Source organism: Eurosta solidaginis, chromosome 4 (assembly GCF_040869045.1).
Source record: "Eurosta solidaginis isolate ZX-2024a chromosome 4, ASM4086904v1, whole genome shotgun sequence".
NCBI classification, from domain to species: domain Eukaryota; kingdom Metazoa; phylum Arthropoda; class Insecta; order Diptera; family Tephritidae; genus Eurosta; species Eurosta solidaginis.
Genome location: NC_090322.1, coordinates 273,365,584 through 273,371,583, shown reverse-complemented (window position 1 = coordinate 273,371,583; position 6,000 = coordinate 273,365,584).

The following is a 6,000-nucleotide window of genomic DNA, read 5'->3' as shown; positions in this document are numbered from 1 at the left end:
ACAAATGCTAAATAACATAAGAATATTCCTAGTATAAAATATAAAAGTTGTATTGCCCCTCTTCATTTACTTTAATTTTAAATTAAATTGACTCCGATAATTCTTTCCGACACAATTCCTCTTTAGTACTTTGGCACATGATTCTCTGTGGGTGATCCATGGAGTACTACAGTGAAAGTACTTTGGAAAGTACTCTCACGTATGTACTCTATGGAATACTCACAAACAAAGCGAGAGTGGGATCACCTACTCCTCTCGTAGGACATCGCAATGTTAATAGGAGCACATTTTTTGTTTGAATACAGATTAGTTTTGGAGCACTCCTATACTCCTAAAGGAGTATTCCTTACACTATTTATGGAGAACTCGCGTTTTTGAAGGGTAGCTTTACCAGGCGAACGTTGTAACGCCCGAGATCGAATGGATGTTGCGTTATTTTTTCTGTTTTGTTTGTTGATAATTTAATTTATTGTTCTGTAAATTGAATTGAATTTTGAACGCATATTTGGTGAAATTTTCTATTAAAACATTTTATTCTTGTATCTTATTTTATTTTATTGTATTGTTTTTACCGCTGACGATTGTTGCTTTGATTACATTCCGAAGAAGCATGACTGATTACCCAATTTTCAAAGTTGATATATGCGCAGGCATTCCTTTTGGTTCTAAGGAATATAGAAATTCATTTGGATAATTCACAATTTTATCTTCATCTGTAACTGTGTCGATCGATTTATATTTCGTCACTTCACCAGGAAATTGATTTTGAAAGCGATCATTGATTTTGTTAACATGATCATTTTTGGGAGCTAAGATAGTTCTTTCGCATAGCCAAAAAACAAAAACATTTAAACAATTTTTGTTGTTATATCGGCCTACTGATTTTAAGATCGCGGGTTCGCATCGAGCTCAAGGCCTAACAATAATTTTTTATCATTATTATTGTTATGATAAATTTTTTCTTAATTGAAAAAATTTTTAAATTAGAATAGAAGAAAGAAAAAATTTAGACAACTGCCAAAGCTCGTTGTATAGATCCATTTCGGGAACTGCTAAATTCCTTCATCGGCAACGTTTAGGCGCCGCTGCTATAACCATTCAGCCATCACAGCGGTTTTTTGTTTGTCTTCATTAATCCTACTTCTATTCTGGTTCGTGCCAATTGATATTCACAACACTGCGACATCTGTTGCAGAATGGATGTGAAAATTGGACTTGTTTGATGGCAATGCCGCCATAGTGTCATATTTTATTGACACTTTTTCCCCGTGCTCTGGGATGTATTAACAATTTTTGTTGTTATATCGGCCTACTGATTTTAAGATCGCGGGTTCGAATCGAGCTCAAGGCCTAACAATAATTTTTTATCATTATTATTGTTATGATAAATTTTTTCTTAATTGAAAAAATTTTTAAATTAGAATAGAAGAAAGAAAAAATTTAGACAACTGCCAAAGCTCGTTGTATAGATCCATTTCGGGAACTGCTAAATTCCTTCATCGGCAACGTTTAGGCGCCGCTGCTATAACCATTCAGCCATCACAGCGGTTTTTTGTTTGTCTTCATTAATCCTACTTCTATTCTGGTTCGTGCCAATTGATATTCACAACACTGCGACATCTGTTGCAGAATGGATGTGAAAACTGGACTTGTTTGATGGCAATGCCGCCATAGTGTCATATTTTATTGACACTTTTTCCCCGTGCTCTGGGATGTATTAACAATTTTTGTTGTTATATCGGCCTACTGATTTTAAGATCGCGGGTTCGAATCAAGCTCAAGGCCTAACAATAATTTTTTATCATTATTATTGTTATGATACATTTTTTCTTAATTGAAAAAATTTTTAAATTAGAATAGAAGAAAGAAAAAATTTAGACAACTGCCAAAGCTCGTTGTATAGATCCATTTCGGGAACTGCTAAATTCCTTCATCGGCAACGTTTAGGCGCCGCTGCTATAACCATTCAGCCATCACAGCAGTTTTTTGTTTGTCTTCATTAATCCTACTTCTATTCTGGTTCGCGCCAATTGATATTTACAACACTGCGACATCTGTTGCAGAATGGATGTGAAAATTGGACTTGTTTGATGGCAATGCCGCCATAGTGTCATATTTTATTGACACTTTTTCCCCGTGCTCTGGGATGTATTAACAATTTTTGTTGTTATATCGGCCTACTGATTTTAAGATCGCGGGTTCGAATCGAGCTCAAGGCCTAACAATAATTTTTTATCATTGTTATTGTTATGATAAATTTTTTCTTAATTGAAAAAATTTTTAAATTAGAATAGAAGAAAGAAAAAATTTAGACAACTGCCAAAGCTCGTTGTATAGATCCATTTCGGGAACTGCTAAATTCCTTCATCGGCAACGTTTAGGCGCCGCTGCTATAACCATTCAGCCATCACAGCGGTTTTTTGTTTGTCTTCATTAATCCTACTTCTATTCTGGTTCGTGCCAATTGATATTCACAACACTGCGACATCTGTTGCAGAATGGATGTGAAAATTGGACTTGTTTGATGGCAATGCCGCCATAGTGTCATATTTTATTGACACTTTTTCCCCGTGCTCTGGGATGTATTAACAATTTTTGTTGTTATATCGGCCTACTGATTTTAAGATCGCGGGTTCGAATCGAGCTCAAGGCCTAACAATAATTTTTTATCATTATTATTGTTATGATAAATTTTTTCTTAATTGAAAAAATTTTTAAATTAGAATAGAAGAAAGAAAAAATTTAGACAACTGCCAAAGCTCGTTGTATAGATCCATTTCGGGAACTGCTAAATTCCTTCATCGGCAACGTTTAGGCGCCGCTGCTATAACCATTCAGCCATCACAGCGGTTTTTTGTTTGTCTTCATTAATCCTACTTCTATTCTGGTTCGTGCCAATTGATATTCACAACACTGCGACATCTGTTGCAGAATGGATGTGAAAATTGGACTTGTTTGATGGCAATGCCGCCATAGTGTCATATTTTATTGACACTTTTTCCCCGTGCTCTGGGATGTATTAACAATTTTTGTTGTTATATCGGCCTACTGATTTTAAGATCGCGGGTTCGAATCAAGCTCAAGGCCTAACAATAATTTTTTATCATTATTATTGTTATGATACATTTTTTCTAAATTGAAAAAATTTTTAAATTAGAATAGAAGAAAGAAAAAATTTAGACAACTGCCAAAGCTCGTTGTATAGATCCATTTCGGGAACTGCTAAATTCCTTCATCGGCAACGTTTAGGCGCCGCTGCTATAACCATTCAGCCATCACAGCGGTTTTTTGTTTGTCTTCATTAATCCTACTTCTATTCTGGTTCGTGCCAATTGATATTCACAACACTGCGACATCTGTTGCAGAATGGATGTGAAAATTGGACTTGTTTGATGGCAATGCCGCCATAGTGTCATATTTTATTGACACTTTTTCCCCGTGCTCTGGGATGTATTAACAATTTTTGTTGTTATATCGGCCTACTGATTTTAAGATCGCGGGTTCGAATCGAGCTCAAGGCCTAACAATAATTTTTTATCATTATTATTGTTATGATAAATTTTTTCTTAATTGAAAAAATTTTTAAATTAGAATAGCTCTGGGATGTATTAACAATTTTTGTTGTTATATCGGCCTACTGATTTTAAGATCGCGTGTTCGAATCGAGCTCAAGGCCTAACAATAATTTTTTATCATTATTATTGTTATGATAAATTTTTTCTTAATTGAAAAAATTTTTAAATTAGAATAGAAGAAAGAAAAAATTTAGACAACTGCCAAAGCTCGTTGTGTAGATCCATTTCGGGAACTGCTAAATTCCTTCATCGGCAACGTTTAGGCGCCGCTGCTATAACCATTCAGCCATCACAGCGGTTTTTTGTTTGTCTTCATTAATCCTACTTCTATTCTGGTTCGTGCCAATTGATATTCACAACACTGCGACATCTGTTGCAGAATGGATGTGAAAATTGGACTTGTTTGATGGCAATGCCGCCATAGTGTCATATTTTATTGACACTTTTTCCCCGTGCTCTGGGATGTATTAACAATTTTTGTTGTTATATCGGCCTACTGATTTTAAGATCGCGGGTTCGAATCGAGCTCAAGGCCTAACAATAATTTTTTATCATTATTATTGTTATGATAAATTTTTTCTTAATTGAAAAAATTTTTAAATTAGAATAGAAAAAGTTATAGCATTTTGAAAACAAAAACGGCGTTTTTTTAAATTCTTAACTTTTTTTGAGTTGGATGAAAAAATTTCTGAAAAACCTCTTTCGTAAGCTAGAAAAAGAAGAAAGACTTTCAGCCAATTCTAAAGGGGTCGGGTTCAAAATTGGTCGAAATGGGATGGAATACCCCATATATAGATGTAGATAGACTGAAGCTAAACAATTTTTTTAACAGCGGCAGATTACTAAACGTTCAAAAGGCATAACAGCTAAACTCAACAATGTAGTCAAACTTTAAGTGTTAAAATAACTTAAGTTTGTACGGCAGCCATAGTTTTTCCCCATTCCACATTTTACTGGAGGTTTTAGGACTAAACGTCACATAGCTCCTTATCAATTTTAATTATCCTACCATTAGGACATCCAGATATATGCAGTGTAATATATTCCATTTGTATGGGAGGTGCCACGCCCCCTTTTTCCCAATTCCATATTTTCTTGGTGGTGTTAAGGATTGACCTCAAATAACTTCTTACTGAATTTCAATGTTCTGGCATGTGTACCTTCAAAGTTATGCAGTACCAAAGATTCCATTTGAATGGGAAGTTCCACGCCCCCTTTTTCCCAATTACGCCTTTTGTTGGTGGTGTTAGGGATTGACCTCATATAACTCCTTACTGAATTTCAATGTTCTGGCATGTATACCTTCAAAGTTATGCATTACTAAAGATTCCATTTGTATGGGAGGTGCCAAGCCCCCTTTTTCAAAATTCCGCATTTTCTTGGTGGTGTTAGGATTGACCTCATATAACTCCTTACTGAATTTCAATGTTCTGGCATGTGTACCTTCAAAGTTATGCAATACCAAAGATTCCATTTGAATGGGAGGTTCCACGCCCCCTTTTTCCCAATTACGCCTTTTGTTGGTGGTGTTAGGGATTGACCTCATATAACTCCTTACTGAATTTCAATGTTCTGGCATGTATACCTTCAAAGTTATGCATTACTAAAGATTCCATTTGTATGGGAGGTGCCAAGCCCCCTTTTTCAAAATTCCGCATTTTCTTGGTGGTGTTAGGATTGACCTCATATAACTCCTCATTGAATTTCAATGTTCTGGCATGTATACCTTCAATGGGATGCAGTACCAAAGATTCCATTTTATGGGAGGGGCCGCGCCCCTTTTATATATCGAAATTATTTTTAGCCTAAAACCTTCCCGTTGATCGAAGGAACCCATAACCAAAATTTGGTGATGATTGATGTGTGGGAAATACGTTTCCATAGCGAACACACTCACACAGAATTTGATTTTTATATATATATGGCTAAACCGATTTGGGATTTCAAAATCAACTAACCATCATCTCTCCTTCCTGTATCTTTCCTAAAAATTTCATGACAATCTGTCGAACCGTTCTCGAGTTATGGAGTGACAATCAAAATGTACACTTCTTTTTATATATATAGATTCCTTCCCAATAAATAAACGTTTTTGTATTTTGAGAAAAATTTAATGTTTTTTCTGTCGTCTGATTACTTTCTGAATTTTGACTTCTGAATTTTGCCTTCTGAATTTTCACTTCTGAATTTTGACTTCTGCAATTTGACTTCTGAAATATCACTTCTGAAATTAGACTTCTGAGATTTGACTTTTGAATTTTGACCTCTGAATTTTGTCTTCCTGAAAAAAGGATTCTGACTAATGTTTTCTAAAAAAATGTGTTTCTGAATTTTTACTTTCTGAATTTATGGGGGGCACAAAAAAACACAGCTATTAAGTGCTTGAATGGTAATTAACCAATTTGATTAGTGTCAGCTTCTGCAA